This window comes from Camelus dromedarius, chromosome 14 (genome assembly GCF_036321535.1).
Source record: "Camelus dromedarius isolate mCamDro1 chromosome 14, mCamDro1.pat, whole genome shotgun sequence".
In the NCBI taxonomy this organism is placed as follows: Eukaryota; Metazoa; Chordata; class Mammalia; order Artiodactyla; family Camelidae; genus Camelus; species Camelus dromedarius.
In genome coordinates this window covers 14,791,929-14,816,369 of record NC_087449.1, presented here as the reverse complement: position 1 = coordinate 14,816,369, position 24,441 = coordinate 14,791,929, and the positions used below count along the sequence as shown (strand labels likewise).

The following is a 24,441-nucleotide window of genomic DNA, read 5'->3' as shown; positions in this document are numbered from 1 at the left end:
CTTAATTCTAGCTGCTCATAACAGACCAAACCTGATGGAGGAAGAGAACAGCAGGTCACGCGGTGTGTACGAGCTTTGGGAAACACCACAATTAAGGGTAAGAGATAACAGTTATAAGAAGAGAAGCAGAAAAGTGGCATTCGAGAAAGCGAAAGAATTTCAAGAAAGGATTATCAAATTCCACAGAAAATGGTTATTAAGTGAATGCTTATTAGTATCAGGGACTGCTGTAAGTGCTTTACACACAGATATGTCATTTTGCACAATTCCACGTACAACACAATGTGAATTCTACCTCCTTGAGCTGTGCAATACAATAGCACTGGTATATTTATTACATCATTTAATGCTCCAGTAATTCTGTGATGTATGCCATTGGTATCCTTCCATTTTATAGACGAGGAAGTTGAGACACAGAAGGATAAGCTCATATGCCCTGGATCACTCACCTAACAAGAGGTGGAGGAGTCCTTCAAGGGCAGACGGTCTGACCCCAGAGCCCGTGTTAAACTACCGGCAGGAAATTTCTTAATAGTGATCATAGAGAAATTCCACAGATGAGTAGGGAGAGGAGGTATATTGAAAGGGGTTAGAAACTTTCAGTGATCCTGTAATTACTTACTTGTTACATAAAGATGGGCAAAACTGGTTTAAAAGTGTCTAGGCAGGCTTCCAATTTTGGTGTGATTTGTACCTCACCAAGTGAAAAAGCAGATTGCAGTGTAAATGAAATTCTTTTGTCAAATGTTCTGAAAAGCTGACGCTTTTTGATTCTGAATTCTGGCTGCCTTATATTTCAGTTGCAAATACACTAAAACCACAGTCAAATGATAAGATTTAGCTGATTTTATATAATAATGACAGCTGGAAAGTGATGACTTCAGCCTGCCCCATGTGCTGACAGAATTTGTATTGTCATGCAAATTATTTATTTCCTGAAATCAATACAGGGCAGCACTTTTTCAGAGGCTCTCATGTGCTCTAATTGCATCTCTGAAATAAATAGACTGAGGGGCCAGCTAAGTGAAAAGAGCTACAATGCTTCACTATAATATAGCTTAGCTAATTAAATGCAATGCATACTTCTCACTTAAAGAAAATAATTAAAATTAGGTAATCATTTTAAAAGCTTCTTAAGTTCATATGACTCTCTGATCACCAAAATTATAATAGATTCACTAAAAAACATTTATTAAAAACAGTTACACATTTGTATTGTAGTGACCAGTTTGTGTTGCATGCGTACAATGCGTAGTAATTTCTTACTAGAATTAATTCATGAAAATTAAGGAAAATTGTCCAGGTAATTAATGTGGTTCACAAGTACAGATTACATATGACTGTGTTGAATACAAATGGCAAGATAAAGCAGCCAGTCATGCTTAGAAAGACTCTTTTCTTTAAAAGCAATCTTTTTCTCAAAGAAGATGACAATATAACTACCACTGATCAGTTATAAAAAGCAAAAACCTAACATATTTAATTTTGTTCCTTCAGTTGTTCTCCTTCAGAGAATCTACTGTGAGTTAGAGAGCAAAGAGGGGACTAAGGTGGGACAAACAAGATTTCTAAAACTTAGATCTATTATGAGCAAGCAGCTTCCAACAAGCATGGAAAAATAGTGTGATACAAAATTGTCTTGCTTTCATATACAACAAGAGTCAGTGGAGAATTGTGAATAATAAACACTTGTTTTACTTTATTTTCAAACATGTTTATGATGCTGTGCCTATAAATGAGGGCCTGGCATTTCACCCAAGGACGGGGTTCCTTTCCCTCTAGGTCTCAACAAAGGACAAGGAGCCGTGTTCTTTGCCATTTCTCACAGGATGATGTCCTGACTTCTCAGCCCAGCACAAATGGTCTTTCTCAACCTGGCTTATCTCACCGGCCTCATCTCCTACCATCCTTCACTTCAAACTTGATCTTCTGGCAGTTCTGTCCTGCAGTGGGTCCCCTCCAAAATCAGGTATTTTGCATAGTGCCCTTTGGATAATATGACTCTCCCTTTTTGGTCCCCTGGCCATGGCTACAGGAAGCTTACAGTTCCCCTTACACATTCCCCATTCATCACCAAGGAGAAGAACAAGGACAAGACATTCTGCCGGCCACTGTGCCAGTGGGCGGAGCCCACCTTGAGTGGAGACCAATGTTGAAAACTTTCATGTAACCCCATCCCGTGGTAGCTAACTCCATCCGTCTCTGAGACACACATACTCCTATTACTTGTATTGTTGCCCTTGGCACACTGTACCAACAAGGTGTTAGTTTACATGCAGTGGTAGACAGATGCTCATGCCCTAATCCCTCACACTTCTGAATATATTACCTTAAATGGCAAAAGGGACTTTGCAGATTTCATTAAGCTGAGAACCATGAGATGTGGAGATTATGTATTACTTAAGTGAGCCCAATGTAATCACAAGAGTCCTATTTAAATGGGGAAGAGGGAGAAAGAAGAATCGAAGAGGGAGATGTGACAATGGAAACAAGGTCAGAGCGATGCAATGTGAGAAAACTTAACTAGCCATTGCTGGCTTTGATGATGGAAGTGGGTGGTGAGCCACAAAATGTGGCAACCTCTAGAAGCTGGAAAAAGTAAGAAAATTTATTTCTCCTAGAGCCTCTAGAAAAAATGCAGTCCTGCTGACACCTTGATTTGAGCCCACTGAGACCTATTTTGGACTTCTGACCTCCAGAATTATAAGATAATAAACTTGTGTGCTTTTTAAGCCATCTCATTTGTGGTCAGTCGTTATAGCAGCAAGAGGAAGCTAATACACATGACTATTCCTCCTATTGGATTAATAGCTCCTTTAGGGCAGAAATTGTACCTTGGTTATTGCTCTGTTGCATTACCTACTTTGGTGCCTGGTATATACATAACAGGTATTCAATAAACGTTTATAGAGTAAGTTTAAAAAGAATGTCAATGTAATTTTGAACTCTCATGTCTTTAATTTAGGTTATGAAAATACAAATAGGAGATCAATCTTGACAATCGTCACCTAATCATTTTATAAAGATTTCACCTTGCAAACTTATAGTTACTGGTGGTGGGAAGGGATAAATTGGGAGTTTAAGATTTGCAGATACTAACCACTATGTATAAAACAGATAAACAACAAGTTTCTACTGTATAGCACAGGGAACTATATTCAATATCTTGTAGTAACCTATAATGAAAAAGAAAATGAAAAGGAATATATGTATGTATATGGATGATGGAAATATAAATGCTATATACCAGAAATTGATGCAATGTTGTAAACTGACTATACTTAATAAAAATTTTAAAAAAGAAAGATTTCAATTTGGATTAAAACAAAGTTAATAGACTCCTAGAAATGCACTGAGGTAAAAAATTACTCTCCCTATTACTAACCCTATCTTAGCATCCAATTTGTAATGTCAAGATTAGTAGGAGTAAACAAAGGAATAAAGGAGGCAGTATTTCATACTGGTGAATAAAAATTGGATATCAAATTACCTGGCATCAAATTTCATCTCTGCCACCTACATCATGCTATATGATCTTGAGAGAATTGCTTTTTTCCCTCTGAACTTCCATTTTGTCACTTATAAAATGATAGTGGCAAAAAAAAAGAAATTTAAACAGAGGAAACAATTTCTGCCTTCATGGTGACCATCTAACTGGGAAATAGTACAGTATATGTAAATTACCCTCAGCAGCAAAGTAGATCTGTGTAGAATCTAAGCAACCCAACTTGAGCTGTCATGTTGGCTAAAACTGACACCAATAATTCTAGAAAGGTTTCAATTACTAAGCTGGGTATGACACTTGTGGAATACCTCTGTGGAGGAGAGGGATGTCGTGCATGCTTACAGGACAGAATTTTGTGTCCCTTGGGAAAGCGGGACAAAAGCACACGCTGAGCCACAGGATGGAGCAGTGTTGGGGGAGGAGACATGGGAGCAGTTAGGGGAACGACACATGTCATCGGGAGCTGGAGGAGGAGTTACAAAGCCCCTCAATTCAGGTCTTCGGAGAAAGTAACACCATTTCATGTGTTTATGCTTCTGCATGATGCAGAGGAACTAGAAAAGTGAAGGCAGAGGAACCAACAAGAAGACTGCTATCATACTTCAGACATAAGATGGTGGTGCCCAGCCAAGGCTGCAGCCATGAGAGAGGCTGAGGCAACTGCAGAAGCATGGCAGAGGGATACATTTGATGGGGGTGAAAGCAAGGGCATGGTACCATGCTTCATCGCCTCGTGACTGCAAGGCCTCATGCAGAAAACGATGTGCATTCCAGAAACTCATTTTGAGCAGAAACATGACCCCACATTGGACATGGTAAGATTAATGGAAATGCAAATGAGACTCCTTCCGCACTAACCTAAACCAAACAATACCACGGTAGCATGACCTTATGACGGTTGTTTTTCTCCCAGTCGAGTAACTTCCCAAACATATGGATGATAAATCACCCTGTGTTACACCAAAATATCAAATCTCCCGCTTTAAAAAAGGTTTTTCTAATTATAGGGTTGGCTTCTAAGTAATCTTCATCATCATTTGAAGTGTATGGACACAAATTATTAACACTCAGTGAGAATGCCAGCCTTAGAAGCAATACCTAAAAGAAGCAACCACCACTTCCACGGAGCAGGCAAAGCAAACATACATAAAGCACTCAGGCTGCTGCTTAACAGACTGATTCTATAGGCAGTGCTGAAAGATGCACATTGAGGGGGCACTGGAAATGCACTTCTGAAAAAAAACCGATTTTTCTTGACTACTGTGACAAAGCCATGAATTTGTGCTATGAAACAGCCATGAATTATTGGATAATCACACACCTTCTCAGAATAAATAAAATTCTGAATCAATATTAATTTTAAAAGAGTCTAGAAGCAAACAAGAACGTGAATTGAGTTTGAAGTTTATCAGCTTGGGTTTTCTAATATTTCTTTCTAGCTGTATCTATATTTTATTGCTCAACATGAGGCATTCAAAAAAAAAAAAAAAGACCTATGACATGCTCTAATTATACTGAAGCAACTGCTTATTATCTTCCAGTTTCATAGGTTATACATTTTACTATCATGCCAGGCCCTCTTCCTCTACCTCCTAAAAATTAAGAACAACTTCACAACCAGAGAGAGGAAGTGAAGAGCATATTTACTCATCCGAAAAATAAAAATAAGTGACTTCATCTTGTCTTTCCATCTACAGAGTCAGGCGATAGCACAATAAATGAACAAAGGTTGGGGGAAGTGATAGTTTTCGTCATTATATAAATACAAACGTTAACTGTTGTAAAGAGGGAGAAATGCATCTTTAAAGTTAAAGTTTAAAAGACATTCTGTTCAACTTAAGAATAAACACCACTAAAGAAAAACAGCAAGAATTGGTCAATTTATCACAAGTGCATAAAGGAGTTTGGTGATAACATGTCTCTCCTACTTCCTCAGGTCGTACACAGGTTATTGATGAGAACAAAATTAAAGTGCTTATCAACTATGACTTTGGCCACAACTCAAGAAAATGGAAGATAATAATCACTGGGGCAACACCCCTATCCCTGCATCTGAAATGCAGGGAAGAAAACATGTTTTAGTGCATAATCTCTACCCACAAGGCATCATGGTCTGATAAATAAAAACTGCAGATGGAGTACACTACTAGAATCTGTATCATGTGGAAGCCTCTACTTATGGGATAATTGAGGGAAAATTATGGTAAACTGTGGTCTTTAACCAGTCAAACTAGTCACTTACAATGACCTTCAGGGGAATAGCAGACAGCAGAGATACACAGCCTACAGCACGACCCACTCTGAACTGTTACTGTTCCGAACTGTTAGAGAGAGAGCAAAAGAGAGAGATGTATATTCTTTTCTTCTCCCCTCAGGGTTGGGGGTGGGGGGGTGTTACAGAACAAGACAAGCACTTGGAATGGATGCCTGGGGCTTATCTTACTCCCTCCAGGAGTACTGTCTCCTTGGATCAAGTCAAAGATAAAAACAGAGTTTTTGTATTTGCAAATTCTGTGGAGCATGTGTGAGGTAGAAATGCTCATGAGTTTTTCTTCCCCACAAAATGGATTTTCGCAAAGAGACTGAACATATTGTGAGTTCAATGTCAAAAGAACACTTGGGGGCTTATTTCTTTAACATTCTGCACACATTTGGATAAGAGAGTGAGAAAATAGGGAAGGGAAATACAGCACTCAAGACAAGGATTTGCCTAAAAAATCTCCCATGATGGAAGCAACACAAAACTGTGAAGATAAATCTGTAAGGAAAAGTCTACCTGTTAGCTCCAATTCCAGAAGTATGAGACGTTCAACTCTTTTTCTCTCTTTCAACAAAAACAACTTAAAATTCTGGGTGTACAGCTTAAAGAACATCTTAAAAGCACTGGAAAACTGACAGAACAATGAAGAAATACCTGACCAAAATCTACATGAGAGCGGGAACCCAGAGAGAGAAAGATACGTTAAAGCCATGATAGCCCCAAAGAATTTTACCAACTTAGCAAACTCAGGGAGCAAAGGGGACAGGAGACCCAGCCCAGAGACTGCTCATGATGACAAGTCAAGTAGGAAACTGCCCCTCCCATAAGTGGGAACTTCAAAGGGCTGTCCTCTCACAATGAGACCCATCTCACCCTCAAGAAAATTATATTGACACTGAGCAGAAAGATGGGGGGCAACACTCTCATTTGAGTTTGCAGTGTATGTGAATGTATCTAAAGTGAATTTAATCTGCATGTGTTCCTAGGAAGCTGACAGACAGATAGACAACAGTAGACTTCTGTTAGAATTCATCTTTATTCTAAGAATTCTCAGAAATAATGAAAAAATAATGAAAATATGCACCTCATAATTATGAAACAAATTATATAAGGAAACAAGACACCACAAAAAAATTAGATAATCAACAGACAACAAAAATGACCCATAAGTCTTCAGACACTTAAATTATTGGTCCCAGATTATAAAACAACTATGCTAACTGGTTTTCATAAATAAAAGACAAACTTGAAAATAAATGTGAAGAACTATACAAAATTATCCAGCAGATCTGAAAATGAATCAAATTGAATTTAGAAGTGAAAAGCACAATAAATAAATATAAAACTTAGTGAATAAGTTTCACATCAGGTTAGACACAGCTGAAGAGGCAACTGGCAAACTAGAAAGCAAGTCTAAATAAATTATTCAGAACATAGCACAACAAAACTAAGAATAAAAAATATTAAAGAATAGCTGATACACTGAGAATAGAGTGAGAAGTTTTCATATATGTCAAATGAGATTTCCAGAAAGAGAGAACAGAGATGAGGGAGAGGGGCAGTGAAAGAAAGTAATTGCTAACATAGAATTGTGCATCTAGTGATATCCAGTCTCATCATATCTGGAGAAAACATGTTCCCCAAAAAAGATGAAATAGAGACATGTATGGGAGAAAAAAAAAAAAAAGAAAAGAAAGAAAAATTTTGCCACCAGCAGCATCTCACTAAAATACAATAAGGATGTGTTTCTGAGAGAAGAAAAAGTGAGCCAGGTGGAAGGTCTTTGAGGAAAGAAATGGAGAGTGAAGACTTAAGAAAGGAGGAGGAGAACAATCAGAGGCTATAGAAAGTGATAATAATAAAGTCTGTGGGGTTAAATAAAACAAGAGAAAATTATGACAATAATAGAATGTAATCCAAGAGTTGAAGTATTGCAGGCTTCTTGTATTGTGTAAACAGAGGGTAAAATATTAATGAACTTTAAACTTTAATGAGTGTGTATGTTGCAATTTTAAAAAAGCAGAATCAGTATTTATTACTTTGAAAATACTGTAGGGAGGAAAATGGAATAAGAAAAATCAGCCAATCGAAAATCAGATAAGAAAGAGAAGAGAAATAAATATAGAACAGCTGGGACAATGAGAAAGCACAATACAGGTTTCCCTGCTATTCAAAAGCAGAGCATTTCTATGAAACCTTTCGTAAGCCAAAATGGCATAAAGCAAAGAAGCAAGTGCCTTAGGACATGTCTTGCTGACAGATGCACCAAGGAAACTGAGACAAAGCACAGGTGCTCACAGGCACAGGTCAGTGCTATGGCGGCTGGACTCTGAGATGCTGAATGTAATTCTCGGGGAAGGCGCTTGGAGGTGCCTCTACAATGGCTGTGCTACAAAACTATTTTCACTTTTCACCCTTTCAGTAAAAGCTAAAGTCCTCCTCAGGTTTCTATCGGTGAGCAAAAACAGGTACTAATGTAGGTCTTTCATAAAAGCAAAGTGATGTGAAGTAAAGTTTTGAAAAGTGGGGAATACCTACGTAAGGTGATATATATTGTTGGACTGAATGTTTGTGCGCTCCCAAATTTCACATGTTGAAGTCCCAACACCCCCTGTGATGGTATTCGGAGGAAGCGTCTTTGGGAGATAGATAGATTTAGATGAGGTCATGAGGGTGGGACCCCCACAATGGAGTAAGGGTCCTTAGAAGAGGAAGAGAGACCAGAGCCAGATGTGAGGACACAGTGAGAAGGCAGCCATATTCTAGCCAGAAAGAGATGGCTCACCAGGAACGAAATCAGCTGGTGCCTTGATCCTGAACTTCCCAGCCACCAGAACTGTGAGAAATAAGTATCTGCTGTTTAAGCCACCCAGTCTATGGCACTTTGTTATAACAGATTAAGACATACATAAACTCAAATATATTAACAAGTACATTAAATATAAATGGACTAAATGTGCCTGTGAAAAACAAAAATTGTCATACTGGATTAAAAAAATCCAACTATATGCTATATATATATATATATATATCTCCAAAAAATAGCGATAGAAAAAGGTTGAGGCAAAAGGATGGAAAAATATATAGCATGTAAATAATAATTTTTTAAAAAGGGTTTGTACATAATCTCTGAGAACAGAAATTAAAGTAAAAAGCATTACTTCCAATAAAGAAGGTCACTACAGAATAATTAAAGGACCAATTAACCAGGAAGATGTAAAAGTTTTAATTACATGCAATTAAATTTTAAATGTACATGTATAGACCTACAGGAAAAAAAATAGATAAATCTATAATCATAGTAGATTTTAACATACTTTCTCAGTATTTTATCAAATACTATGATAAAAACAGATACAAAAAACCCTGTAAGTGTACATTTTTCTCAATAAATGGTGATAGGACAATGGATATCCATAAAGAAAAAATAATAATAAACTTAGACCCCCTACCTCACATCAGACACAAAAAATCAATTCCAGATAGAAAGATTTAAAGTGAAAGAAAATTATAAAGTCTTAGAGAAAGGATTTATTAAGCAATAGTCCAAAAAGCACTAGTCACAAAGGAAATAAATGATAAATTTAACTACAACAAAAATAAGAAATTCTGTTTATCAAGACTCACTAGAAAAATGGACAAGACACTCACAGAGGATACTAACAACACCTATGACATTGAATTACTAATACCCAAAGTATATATAAAGAACTCTTACAGATCAAAGAGAAAAGGGTTAGCAACTTAATGGGAAAGTGAGCGAAGGACTTGTGCAGGAACCTTAGAGGAGGAAATACAAATGGTCGATAAATAATAAAGTAGTATTCTATCTCATTAATAATTAGGCAGATGTAAGTGAAAACCACAAAAAGAAATAACTATATACTACCAAACACTTGCAAAAGGTGAAAATCTTGATAATGTGATGTTGACCAAGATGTGGAGCAGCAGGATCTCATACACTGCCAGTCAGAGTGAAGACGGGTAGAACCGCTTTGGGGAAGTGTGGCATGATTTGACCCTATGACCAAGCAATTTCACTCCTAAATACATATCCCAAAGTACTGCCTATGTGTATAAAAAATACATGTACAATAATGTGCATAGCAGCACCGTTTGTAATAGCCAAAACTTTAAAACAGCTCAAAGTCCATCAAAAGTAGAGAAGATAAATTAATTATGGTAGTCATACAATAAAATACTGAGCGGTTACCTTCTTGCCAGAGGGAATCGCTGTCCTTAGTTTTGTGATAATCATTTCCTTGTTTTTCCTGTAGTTTATCATCTCTTATATATTCCTAAATAATATAATTTAGTTTGGGTCATTTTTGGCTTCACATAAATGGGATGTGAGGGGGGGTGTCTCTTTCCCTTATATTATGTTTGTGAGATTCATACAGATGAACGTATGTTCTCTCTCTTTCTCAGAAACTTCCACACAAACACACCTATACTCTCGAACATGAAAGAAAATAAAATTCAGCTTTTTCTAAACAAGACGTCCCATAGTCATCATACAGCTGTCTTATTTATTGTCTGTCTTCTTTACTAGAATTTAAGCTCAAAGAGGGTAGGGGCTTTGTTTTGTCCACCACTTGGAACAGTGGTTCTGAGTCATAGTAGCTGCTGATTAAATATTTGTTATGAACAAATAATGAAATGTCCGCTAAAGCTGTCTTTTCAAAGTTCATTTTTGCTGGTACTTTTTATTCACTCTCCAACATAGACTGATGCCAGTTAGGGTTCTCATAATGCTGTTTATGCAACTATTGGCCGGAACGCATCATAAAATCGACTTACTGAAGAAGTGCTCTGCTCTCACATTTTAAAAGCCTGACTGCCCACCAGATTTCAAACTTGCTTTCTGCAGAGGAGACAGCGAAGATGAAGTCACTAGCCAGGAATAATGTGTACATTTCTCAAGCACTTTCTAGTCATTCGGGTTATTTCAGCAATATTTCTGCCAATCTCACTGGTGAGGCAGCCAAGAATGGGCCCACCTCCAGCCTTAGGTTCATGAAGAAGAAATAAGATGGGGTAAGATTTGCCACACTTTTCTAAGGATTCTTCTTTCATATTTTATTCACCCCAAAGGCTTGTAAATTAACAATTACCTTTCCTCCCACTATTATTTTTTAAAATAAGTAGAGTATTTTATGCTGGAGATGCTGTGGAGAAAAGAGAACCTTCCTACACTGCTGGTGGGAATGCAGTTTGGTGCAGCCACTGTGGAAAACAGTATGGAGATTCCTCAAAAGACTAGGAATAGACTTACCATATGATCCAGAAATCCCGCTCCTGGGCATGTATCCAGAAGGACCCCTACTTCAAAAAGACACCTGCACCCCAATGTTCATAGCAGCACTATTTACAATAGCCAAGACATGGAAACGGCCTAAATGTCCATCAACAGATGACTGGATAAAGAAGATGTGGTATATTTATACAATGGAATACTATTCAGCCATAAAAACCAACAATATAATGCCATTTGCAGCAACATGGATGCTCCTGGAGAATGTCATTCTAAGTGAAGTAAGCCAGAAAGAGAACGAAAAATACCATATGAGATTGCTAATATGTGGAATCTAAAAATAAATGAACATAAATACAAAACAGAAACAGACTCATAGACATAGAATACAAACTTGTGGTTGCCAAGGTGGGGGAGTGGGAAGGGATAGACTGGGAGTTCAAAATTTGTAGATACTGACAGGCATATGTACAATAGATAAACAAGATTATACTGTATAGCACAGGGGAATATATACAAGATCTTGTGGTAGCTCACGGAGAAAAAAAATGTGACTATGAATATATGCATGTTCATGTATAACTGAAAAATTGTGCTCTACACTGGAATTTGACACAACATTGTAAAATGACTATAACTCAATAAAAAATGTTAAAAAAAATAAATAGAGTATTTTAGAGCAAAGTTTCTACTTCTAAAGAACACATATGGATTCAACCTGTAGAATCACTGCAGTTGTCTATTACTTCAGCCACCAATTTCCCTGATCATCCCAGAGCCACAGGAAAAGGCTCCTAGAGGACAGAGATGGCATCCTTCATAGTGGCTTCACGCAGAGGTCACACAGCTATGCACAGGCGGGTGCTTCAGGCATTCTGCAGGTAACTCAGGTCACAGCCCAACCCCAACATTCCCAAGGCTTCCAGACCAATGGGATACCTGAATTAAAGTAGCCAGAAGAGCTTACACAACCCAGTGATCAGCCAGTGGTCAAACCCACACTTGAACTCTTAATTAAAACCTCCTAGGTCTTCTCATTCTTCCAGGAACTCATCAGAATGTCAAAGACATTTATTTTTAACTCAGGTCTACTAGACAGCCCCATGCTCTCAGTTAAAAAGGAATACTGGACATCACTTCTATGCCAAGACACCACCAATCCAAGGAGAGTCCACTACTGTCTTCCACTTAGGCCAGCATTAAATTCAGATGAGAAATATTTCTCACCTCTGAAGTTTACATATACTTCTTAATGGCTGTTTTCCCCTCTGTCAGCAAATGAGTCACCAATGAAAGGTAAGATGTGCTTCTATTCAGTATCACATATTTACCCAAAATTTTTCAACTATGGTATTCTCTGTGTTGAAAAATAAAAAAATTACCCACACACATTCTAATTCATGAAAGTTTTACAACAAAATAAAACCAATGTTGATGTACATGCAGAAATAAAAATCTCAACTTTTGATTTAAAAGACTATTGTATAAAACAATTATAAAGTGACATTATTGGGTTTATAACGTATAAAGATGTAATAGAAAGAGAGTTAAACAGGAACCAGTTTATATTTAAGGCCTATGTCTTTGACTCAATATGTAACTTTGAACAAATCAGTTTGCTGTTTTATGTCTTAGTTTCTATGAGAGGAAGTGTATCATCCATACACTACTCATGTCACAGCTTGGAAAATCATATGAGATCATGATGTGAAGTCATTTATAAGAAGCATGAGATTATTTCCATGAACATGAGAAAGTATTATGATTATAATTATTACAGTTTCACATTAAATATCATAGGTAAAATGTAAAATGTCTGACACATCACAGGTCCTCAATACAAATTTTCCCTTCTCCTTCTAAACTCATTTCCTAAAAACCCAGCTCAATTTTAACCCCACACCCTAGCCACCCACTCTGTTTCCTTTAGCTTATCAGTAAAAAATTTAGAGAGAGGAAAGGATCACCTTTACATCTTCCTCTCTTGCCTTTAGCTTCTGATGACTTTCCAGCCTCCAAAATGACCAAAAGTGCCTTCACTCATCTCATCTCCAAGACCTCTTGATCTTAGAGGCTCAGGACCTGGGATGCTCATTGACAGACAGCCCTTAAAATACAGTGTGTCCTGACCAAAAACTTCCCTTTACGTTGATTTCGACCTCTGAACAGTTTTCTCTGAGTATTGAACAGAATTGATTTTATTTCACTGAGGACTTACACAGTGACAGGACACAAAGATGAATACAAAACAAATCCTCTGGTGAAGGTAGGTGCAGTGTAGTGGTAGGAATGCACCAATACTGTAACACAGAAAGGACTCAAAGAGTGCTCGAAGGGGACTACAAGGGCCTCGGGAGTGAGGGAAGGGTGGTTCACATTTAGCTGAAGAAAGCAGGAAAGCCTTCAGATTAAGGAGGTGGTATTTGAGCTAGACTTGGGTGAAAGGCTGGGTCCAGTGGGTAAAGGAAGGAAAACGAGGGATGGAGAAATTCAGTGTGTCAAGCAAATAATGAATCACACAGGAGGAGAATGGGTAAATACAGTTATAGCTAGCTTAAGTTAAAGACTCGCTCAGATTAGCTAGTTTTATCTTTCTAATTTGTTCTCAAATCTCATTAGAAAAACTAACAACTATAATTCAGTAAGTAATGTCTGTCACACATTGCTTCCAGAAAATCTATTTCAGAACTTCAGGAATTTTGGAAAATAACTTGCCTTTAAAATTTCATACGGCTTTTGCACTAATCTGTTTCTAGCTCTGTGCTTCCTAAACATTCATATACACACACTCACATACACACACACATAATTCTGTACTATATCTCAGGAAAGCTTTTTACTCTATGAGCTACTTTATTTCATACTAGAAACTGTACCTGATTCATAATGTAAGTACTTAGTAAACATACAAAGAGAAAAATAGAACAGAAAACAATGAGTTTGAGCAGTCAAGGTTTTCTAGCACATTCTTCAGGAAAAAAAAAAGCTTGAAATGATGTAAATCAAGATGCAGTGAATATGTGAAGCAGAGGGGAAACTTAATCACAGAAGCTTGATAAGCACGCATACCACACAGGTTATGTTTGAATGATCATTAGTGACTGTTATGCTAATGCATACATTTATATATTTAAGACTCAGTTTAATATGTTCATTATGTGAAAAGCCATTTTTTGTATTGCATTTCCATCATGTTCCCTATGCATAAGGAATACATTGGTTTGTATTTTTGCAAAACAGCACTTACCTAGGTTTATGAAAGATTAACTAATAACTAACAATTTTCTGTCAATATTTATTCAGGTATATTGGAATAAAATGTCAACATTATCAAGACATGTTGCTTTAACCAGAATTATTTGACAGAGTAACTAATCAAGGGGGGTAAAAAAAAAAAAAAAGGCCCCCTGCTAAGTACCACAATTAACAAGACCATCTGACCCATCAGGACAAGGTTCTCATCACAATCACTGACTTGAGAAATCTTTTGTTCTGTAGATCTTAATGTTACCGAAAAATCGGCCTTTGTATCCTGAGGCAGAGTTTGGGAGCAAAGAAAAGAGCAGCTTTATTGCTTTGCCTGGCAAAGGAGACACAGCAGGCTAGTGCCTTAAAGACTGTGGGCCCCTCTTGGGGTTGAGGTCTTGAGGTTTTATCGAAAAACTGGATGGAACAGAAAAGGTGATAACAATCAGGGTGTTTTACAGGATGTTTTTCCTCTTACCCTCAATGAATCTTCAGGAGGAACTCCAGGGGGTCTGTCCATTCTTCTGAGATCATCAGCCTGTTATCTCCTTCCTGGAGCATAGCCTCTGGGTTAAAGTTATTCTCAGTAAAAAATGAATCAGCAGAGGAGGGGGTATAGCTCAGTGGTAGAGCGCATGCTTAGCATACATGAGGTCTTGGGTTCAATCCCCAGCACCTCTGTTAAAAATAAATAGGTAAATAAACCTTATTACCCCCCCTAAAATAAAAAAAACTGCTCTAAAATAAAAAATTTATTGGGGGAGGGTATAGTTCAGTGGCAGAGTGCATGCCTAGCATGTACAAGGTTCTGGGCTCAATTCCCAGTACCTCTGTTTAAAACACACACACACACACACACACACACACACACACACACACACAGCTAAAATTAACTAATTCCCCATAAAAAAAAAAAAAAGAGAGAATGAATCAGCTAACAGTTTCGCATCAGGGAAGTCAGTTTGTTAGTTTGCTTTACACTCCTTCACTAATGAGCTCTGACTTAGGTGACATCAACTCAATTTTCTGGAGATGCGTTTATAAAATCTACTTTAAGTGGATACCTTGATATCCTAACAAAAATGACTTCGGCTTTCGCTCTCTCTTTCACATACATGAACACACGCACTAATGCACACACACACACACAAAATACCTACAAATTCAGGACAAATTGGTATTTTGAATGCTCAAAATCAAATGTCCGGAAAATGTATTCCAAGAAATGTCTATTACCGTTAAAGGGAATTCTGCTTCTCGAGGTATATGCAACTATGAAAACTTTCCCTACGTTTAAAGTTTCCACATTCTGCCACAGTCTACCCTAGAACACGGAGGTTTATGTATGGAACATCAAGTATACCAACCAGTTAAACACGCATTAAAATTTGTCAGCAATACTAAACTACAGTCCAATGGAAATTTTCCCCTCAGGCACACATCTTGCTTATTGTTTTGGTTTTATGGAAGACATATAAAGAAAGCAAGAGTGTTTCATTCTTTTCTTCTTACAACTTACATACTTTGGTATAAAGCAAATGATCTGTGAAGTATTATATCAGAAATATTTCAAATAATCTTATTTTTTGTAATTTTGGCTTTAAGGATGATCACAATTTCTAGGAGTTCCTGAAATAAGGAAAAGAAAGAACTAGTGTGGAATAATTACTTGTTCTTTTCAATTCAGTGATTAAAATTGAGATGCTAACCCTGATTCATAGAAAGGATCTGCCACGATAGAACTTTCTATCTGGAAGGTACATTATTATTTCATTTTTGAAAACAATTTAAATCAGTCTCTAAAGAGAGGTTGATTTTTAAACTTTGGCACAGAATTGTTATTTAAAATAGAAATCAGAATTTGTTCAATCCTTTTTCACATTACCAATGAAATGTAGTTCTGCTGTCTCATTAATATAAAAAACAAGCAGCTTTCTTTTTTGATAACTGAAGGAGTTAGCTAAGTTTGTAAAGAAAGGAAAAGTAAAACTTCACCAGAAGAATGAAGAATAAGGCTGAACTGGGTTAACCAATTACCAGGTTTCCAGCTGAAGCTTTCCTGTTACTTAGCCATATTACTACTTTCAGCTCATAGTCTCAACCCCAGTCGCACGTTCCCATTTAAGCAATCCAGTTTTTTCAGCAAGCTCTCAGCTGCTAAGATACTATTTATCTCCATTTAAAAATAAAATTGAGCAGTTTAGCTTTTTTTCCACTAAGGGTGGTTCTAACTGAAGTGCGTCCTTCAATGAATAGAAAAATTATATTCCTCAGTGCTCTACTCTCTGCTGTTAATAAGGCAGACCTGGGAACCTGGCAAAGAAGGTCAAGCTCACATACTAACATTATAGGCTTTCCTTTAGTTCTAGGAGGAAAGAGAGAATTTCTGGACTTTTTGTATTCAAAGCTATAACATATAGCTATCTACATCTGAAACAAGTGTTTTAGAAAGAAGGTCATCACTGTTATGATTTGCTTATAGGAATTTACTTCACTTAAAACATTCCCACTCTTTTATAACTCCTTTCTTCTGTCTAACTACTGGAACTGACCTAGGCCCATGTAGCACAGTGATCAGAATATCCCCAAGCATGGTTTCCTGCTACAAAAATGGTCAAGAATGTATGCTTATAAATGCCCAAAGGTGACTGTCCCATGCAATTTGTATAGAATAAGTATTCCTTACCTCCTGCCCTTGTGCTAAAGGGCTCTGCTGTCACCCTCCCCTACAAGAGCAAACCAAACTATGATAAAATGCAAATATGAAGCTACAGAAGTAGTGGAAACAAATGGGTGGGGACTTTTGTTAATAAGCAAACTTGTATCATGAATCTCTGACTGGAAACATTGGGATCTGGACCTATTTTGCATAATAAGGCATGCTTGGTATCTTGTTAAAAAAGCTAGGGACACTTGTTAACATTTTTCAGCTTTTAGGAGAAATGTACAAATATTATAAAACTCGGTACAACCAAAAAACTCAAATTGAAAGTATAAGGGCAAAAAAGCATGACGTTGAAAGAACACAGATTCAAAGATCTGGGTCTGATCCTGGCCCAGCACTAATCATCTGGGGCATGTCCTTTAAAGCCTCCGAACTTCAAACTCTTCACCTATGAAAGGAAAGGACTGACGATGATCCTGAAGGTCCCTTCAGGTCCCAAATATCTGGCATAGGATAGATGACTAAATGCTAGTGACTAAAATGCCTACAACTGCCAAAGACCAAGAATACAGCCTACCCTGACCGCGCTGATCCAAAGCGGGGACTATGGAGAACCACCAGGAAACTTCAGAGTCAATCTCATTGGCTGCAGAGAGGCGACAGAAGGAATAAAACTCCTGGGGCAGAAAGCAGAGCAGCCCTGCTAGAGATTATGATGTACAGGTTGCACTCACAACACTCAGGCAACGTTCACAGGTGTATCTTGGCTTCCTGCAGAGCTCAGACAGGATGCTGAGTACCACCCGGCAGAGAAGCTTGGATGTGGGATCCAAACGGGAATGAGGGAGGTTCCTCAGAAGAATCAGTGCCACCAGAGACAGAGAAAAGCCGGAAGGGGAAGGAAAATGTAACTCCCCTGTGTTTAAGTAATAGAAACCGAGCATTTAATAAATCTCAACTGAATGTTATTTGTCTCCACACACTCCTTAGTAACATGACCAGTTTTGCTGGTTTTTGAAGTAACATGCATGTGCTACAGAGAAGAACTAAACTAAGAAGTCTGTTAGGAAAGAGGATGGAGGCTGTGGTCTCAGTCTGATGTGGGGAAATCACTTCCGCTTTCCTGGATTTTGGTAGCTACCAAAAAAGTGGAGGGGCTGAACCCACTTGTATCAAATACTCCAGACTTCATACTCTGTCTGTTAATGAGCAGCAAGGATCCATTGGTGGGAAATTACAGGCTCAACCCATTTCTCAAGGCAGGGAAATCAAGAGTTTGTTTTTAATTAAAAAAAAAGGTACAAACTCTTTTTAAAGCAGAAAACTCCATGCAGTTTCTGTTAGATGTTTACTGTGCTTGTTTACACAAGTTACTTAACGTCTTGATGCCTCAGTTTTCTCACCTATAAAGTGGGGAAAATAAAACCAACCTCAAAGAGTAGTTGGGTAGGGGAGGAAGGTATAGCTCAGTGGTACATGCAGGAGGACCTGGGTTCGATCCCCAATACCTCCATTAATACACAAATAAACAAATAAATCTAATTACCTTCCCCCCCCCAAAAACAGAGTAGTTGGAGAGATTAAGTAAATTAGCATACGTAATGCATTTAGAATAGTGTCCAACACAGAGTAAGTGCTAGGTAAATATTATTGTTGTTGTTGTCACAGCAACTCCCCCAAAGACCCAGATACCTTTCTATTGTGCATAACATTCAGCCTTCCTGATTCTCAAGAAAATTAAAAAAAAAAAAATTGGAAAATAAAATAAACTCCATTACAGAATATCCAACTTTATCTACGTTTAATAATTTAGAAGAGCAGGCAGGCAAAGTCCAAACCATTTCAAGAGTTAATAATGAGAGACATACACATTTCAGTTACTTAAACCAAGCTACCAAAAACTAAAATAAAGGGTGTCCTATTTAATAATGTAAGAAGATCATATATTTCAATCAGTTCCTGCTTCAGAAGGCCCTTGTTAACTTAGATGTGGAATAGCTGATTGCAACATTTTGTGCCAAGAGGCAGGCAGTGTTACGGAGAGAGAGGAAGCCAGCTTGGATTGCCAGGGGAAATAAAAGCTCCAAGGCAAGGAGAGAGCTCTCTCCCAGGGTATCAGAAGTCAACTTTACATGTTTTGCCTGAAGAAGAAATATGTCCCTTTCCCTTAAATTTACATTTGCTCCCCCCAAGATGCCTCTAGGCTTTCTGGAATTTCTATTTGAAGTCAAACCTGTTTTAGCAATAATTTTCCATTGTTATAGCTCTAGCTAACTCTGATATCCTGCCTGAGAAAAAAAATGAGCAATTAAAATTATAGCTGAATATTTTAACCTTGGCATTTTGACAGAGGACATTTAACAAAAAATACAATTTGACTCAAGTAAAATTAGCCTAGGCAGAAATTATCCTGAAAAATGAAACTAATAATGCTAAAGATACACACACACACACACACATATATATATATAGTGAAGTAATTTTTTTTCTTTTTTAATAAAAAATAGGTTGGAGAATCAAATATTGTTAGTAACTCTGAAAACTGTAAAAATTAACCTTTTAGAGAAATAATTAATAGAAAATAGAATTGACACTAGCTAAAAGTTCTCAGAGTAATATTTATTGACCAAAGATTCATAGAAGAATCATATCATTTTATAATATTTGATATGGACAAGCTGGATTGAGTAGAAATAATGACCACAAAAATACTTAATGAAACATCTGTAGTTGATGAAACTCGATGTAGATAAAGTATAAGTAATTAATCAAATCTTTATTTTAAAACTGAAACAAAATGTTATAGTCCAATTAGAATAAGTTTAGTAGGATAAATAAGGACAAAACCATAAATACTTTAACACTGCTATCCAAAAAAATAAGAAATCAAATTAAGCAATAGAATTTATCATCCTTCCTCTCAAAAAAAACAAAAAACAAAAAACACTTTACTCCCCCAAATTCATTGATGTTGATATAAATCTGATTTAAATATTGGTATTTAGAAACAGTAAAATAACCTCAGTTTTAAATTGAGTCAAAATGTCAGAATCAAAATGTGGAGGTCAAAAGAGTAAAGTCAAAATTGCCAATATCCAAAATAGCACACTGTCCACAAGGCTAATGTAATACAGCTGACCCCTGTACAGCGCATGTTTGAACTGTGAGAGTCTACTTACTGCAGATTTCTGTTTTCAATAGTAAATACTACAACACTTCATGATCTGCGGTTGGCTGAATCCACAGATGTGGAACAGAGGATATAGAGGAACTGTAGATAGGGAGGGCCAACCATAAATTATAGGCAGATTTTTGACTGCCAGAAGGTAGGTGCCCATAATCCCTACCTTGTTTAAGTGTCAACTGTATTTGGTCTTGTGATTCCTACGTTTAGTACCAAATAAATTAAAACTGACTAAATTAGCACATTAAATAAAGCATGCTTAAAGGAAAAAGGTAAATTAAATCGTAGTATTTGTGCTTTGAAATTTTGCACAGCAGTTGGTTATTTGTTCAGCTCACTATGTGACTCCAGGAATATAATTTGCAGTTACACTATTCTGTTGAGAGTGGACCATAGTAGAGCAATGGCTAAGGCTTAAAAACCAGTTAGGTGGTTATTTTAAGTATCTAAATGAGGAAGGACAGTGGCTTGAATGAAGTGATGCATTGGAGATGGTAAATTTAGAGTCCTTCTTAGAGACTGGAAGAGAGGGAGCCAAGAGCAGGTTTGGTGGGATGGAAAGTTGAACAAACAAGTCTGGAGAAAGATAGAGCAATCAGGGTCAGAGATAAAAATGCAGGAGTTAATGGCATATTCATGGGCTTTAAAACTATGAGACCAGATGAAATCACCTAGGAGAGTACAGAAAGGAAAAAAATGTATCATGGGACTCTCCAATATTCAGATTCTAAATGTTAGAGACTGGGCGGCGGAGGAGGAGGAGATAAAGGAGAGATAGGAGGAACCAGGAGAGTGCGCTATCATGGAAGCAGAAGGAGAAAGTATTTCAAAAAACACAGAAGAGTGGCTGGATGTGTTACATGCTGCTGAAGGAGAGTAAGATGAGAAAGAATAATTCTTCATTGGAGAAGCAAAATAGAAGTTTTTGGAAATTTAAGTAAAAAGCTGTTTTATGAAATAGTGCAAAGATAACTCCAGTAGTTGAGGGTTAATGAGAGGCTGGGAGGGAAGAAAGTGGAGTCAGTACCTACAGCCAACTCCTTTGAGGAGTTCTCTGTGAGAGAAAGCAAGAAACGGGGAAAGAGTTGGAAGAGGATGAGGAGGCAGTCACTGGAGCTTTTTAAAAAATTCCAGGGGGCCAATATTAAGGCATGTGTGCATGTGGATGGGAATGGTGCAGGAGGGGGGGTGGTGATTTCATAGCAAGGTCCTTGAGGAGGTACTAGCCTCAGAGAGGATGAAGACTTTCCTTCCTCGTAAGAGCGGAGGAGGCAGAGCACATGCGAGCAAGTGCAGGCTTCTCTGGGTCTCAGCTTCTTTGGAACAGAGGGCTGTGGAAGAACGTTTTCTATGAGCTGACCTCATCAACATTCCAACTCTCTCAAGCTCACCCACACTGTTAATCACAGTTAAGCTTTCTCTAACATTAGGTTCTTGAGAATAAGTGTACATGTTGATTGGGCAAAAGAGAAAAGATATAAATGGCACCTAATCCACCTGCAATGCCTGTTTACCCAGTCACTCTGAACTCCAGGGTGTAGCACTCTTAGGGTCTGGGAGTGTTTCCCCCAGTATAGACGCACCTGCAGGGGATGCAAACCCAATAGTTCCTCCCGGGCCATGATGCAGTGGTGAGCTCCCCCGTGTAAACCTTCTCCGGGAGAAGGAAAGTTGCACAGGGGCTCAAGGCAATATCCAATGTTGGGCCTTGTCCTTTTCTTTGACTCTTGCCCCTCCAGGGAGAAGCAGTGCCAGTGGTCCCTCTCACCTTAGGCTATGATACCAGAAGTGGAGGGCTCACTCCTCATTGACTCGTTTATCTTAAAATTCTTGTCAGAAAGATAAAGAGTTTATTTTAGGCCTAATTACTTTATCCTAATTAAGAAGGCAAGGTTTATGAATGAAAATATAACCCTGATCATACTGAGCAATAAAACATAATTTTTGAATCATGATACATTTTTACCCAGAATAACTCACAGACTTCTGATAGCTCCAAAAGGCTTGATTTCTACTTTTTTCTAAGGTAGGAAAAAAAAAATGCTGGTACATTTTTCATCCCTAAGGTTAGGAAATCACAAAGGGAAATTTACAGCCTCTACAAAAGATTTTATTACCTACGTTTCCACTTTATAGGATCATGTGTGTTTCACTTTGCAAAATCATGTGTGGTCAAATAACAAAAGCTGTGTGAAGGAACTTTGAAAACTATAAAATGCTAAGTAAGTGTAGTAAATAATAGAATCTACATAGGTAAAATGTAAATATATGAGTCAAAAAAGCGGCTCTGAGAACAGAGGCAGCAAAGAACATACATGATCAATCTTTTCAGTTGAGGATTTAGAACCCAAGTAACGTTGAAAGTCACAGCAGAAAAGTACTTATTTGTCTATCTCAGGGGCGATGGAAGTGCATAAAGGAAGAATAGTTCTTGAAGCCAGCTCTGCTCAAACTTTCATCTGCACGATTCACTTGAGGATCTTGTGCAGATGCAGATTCTGACTCAGTAAGTCTGGAGCAGGGCCTAAGACTGCATTTCTAGCAAGCTCCCCGGTGATACCCATGCTGCTGGTCTACAGACTACACTGGGAGTAGCAAGACTCAACTCTCAGGGGCTGACTGAGGAACGAGCCAGGTATCACAGAACGAAGAGGACTGAGTAAGATAGGGTATCATGAAACATCTAGGAAGCCAGATAGTGGAAACTTTTTATCAGAAAAAGATTTCAGTAAGACATACTGCCGAAGTCATAAGCTGAGATGGAAGAATGGGAAGAAAACACCATGTATGGGATGAACTGGGATCAGGAAGCAGCAGCAGCCAGATGCTGTTCCTCTTGGGGGATTCTCTGATAACCCTAAACGGCAGGACCCTTTCAGGAGGTAGAAATCAGCCACTTGAAAGGACTTGAAAAATCATCAGCAATTAGTCTTGACCAACCAAATATTTAGGAGTTCTTAGATTTTGAATCATGTATTCTTAATAGAAAGACTGTCATAAAGAATTCTTAGACTAACTTAGTACTTAATGCTCAGACTATGACTTACCGTAGATCTTGCCCTCTGAGTAAGGGTCTGACAGTCCGCCTAGGAAAAAGCACAAAGGGCAAACAATCTTTATTTGTAGGAGTTGGTCCCTCTGGCGCTCAATACCCATTTCTCCCTGGCCTACAAATCCTAGTTCTTAAACCAGCATTTTAACACACAGAAAAATATACAGTTAGTTGGGCTGGAGAACTGATACTTAATACCCAAATTTATTGATAATGAGCACTTAATCTTAAGTTTAAAAACCTGCATGCCTATAATAAACCATAATGGAAAAGAATCTGAAAAAGTGTGTGTGTGTGTGTGTGTGTGTGTGTATCTGAATCACTTTGCTGTACACCTGAAAATAATACAACATTATAAATCAACAGTACTTCAATAAATTTTTTTTTTTAACTGCTTGAAAATTCTGGAGGTAAGAGGTTTGGGGGTAGGGGAATAAAACCGTTAATTCTTCCATTTTCATCCATGCCTTGTACTACATGGATGATCTATGCAGTCTTGCAAAATTCAGCACCAAAATTGAGGCATTTTGTTTACTTTCACTTTATGTTACTACTGAGACCTCAGAAGGCCCATTAGTTGTGAGAAACTTAATATACATTAAATACCTTTAACTACGTGCAGAATAGCCAGTGTAGACTATAGAAAAGAGATGCAATTCGAATTCAGCGGCCACACTTTAACCACATTACGTGTGGCCTTCAACAGAAACTCCCACATGATAGCTGTTAGCACAGCCCATTCAATTTGGAAGGGAAAATGTATGGTTATTTTGGGGGAAGGAAAAAAAAAGGTAGCAAGCTTCATAATGAACAATGATAGCATCCTAAGGCTTTAGGTTCAAATAATCCTATCCCTATGTTAAACAAAAATATTAATACTTTCTATGAAAACCCCATTCTTTGGTGCTTTATCAGACTTGTCAACCCATTAATGAACACTGTTGAAAAGAATTCCCGCTGTAGACCTGATGGGCAGAAATGACAACACTTGGTCTGAGTTCTGACTCACAATCATGAATCACTGAGAGTGAGAGCTGTGATACAGATTCCAGGGAAAGCACGCATAAACCATATTTGCTTGGAAAAGATAATAATGATGATAATTAAAACAGCAACCAAGTTTTGAATACTTACTATGCGCTAAGCACCACGCTTCACATCTATCATCCAACTTAACACTCACAAGAACCCTTGCTATGGTCACAACAAACGATTCACTTCTGAAAAAAATGAAAACTTGAGGTTCCCAGAGGCAATGTGAACCTTAGGGTCTAA

The 24,441-nt window shown here is 37.7% G+C and overlaps 1 protein-coding gene across 1 annotated transcript in view; it reads right to left on the bottom strand.

Annotated features, from left to right (window-relative positions):
* The window catches only part of SLC44A5 (solute carrier family 44 member 5), a 158,643-nt gene extending 135,456 nt beyond the window's left edge, over positions 1 to 23,187 (bottom strand). Inside the window, exon 1 of the mRNA XM_064493447.1 lies at positions 23,162 to 23,187. The gene's annotated coding sequence lies outside the window, so the exon portion shown is untranslated. The remainder of the gene's footprint in view (positions 1 to 23,161) is intronic.
* Between the last annotated feature and the right edge of the window lie 1,254 nt (positions 23,188 to 24,441).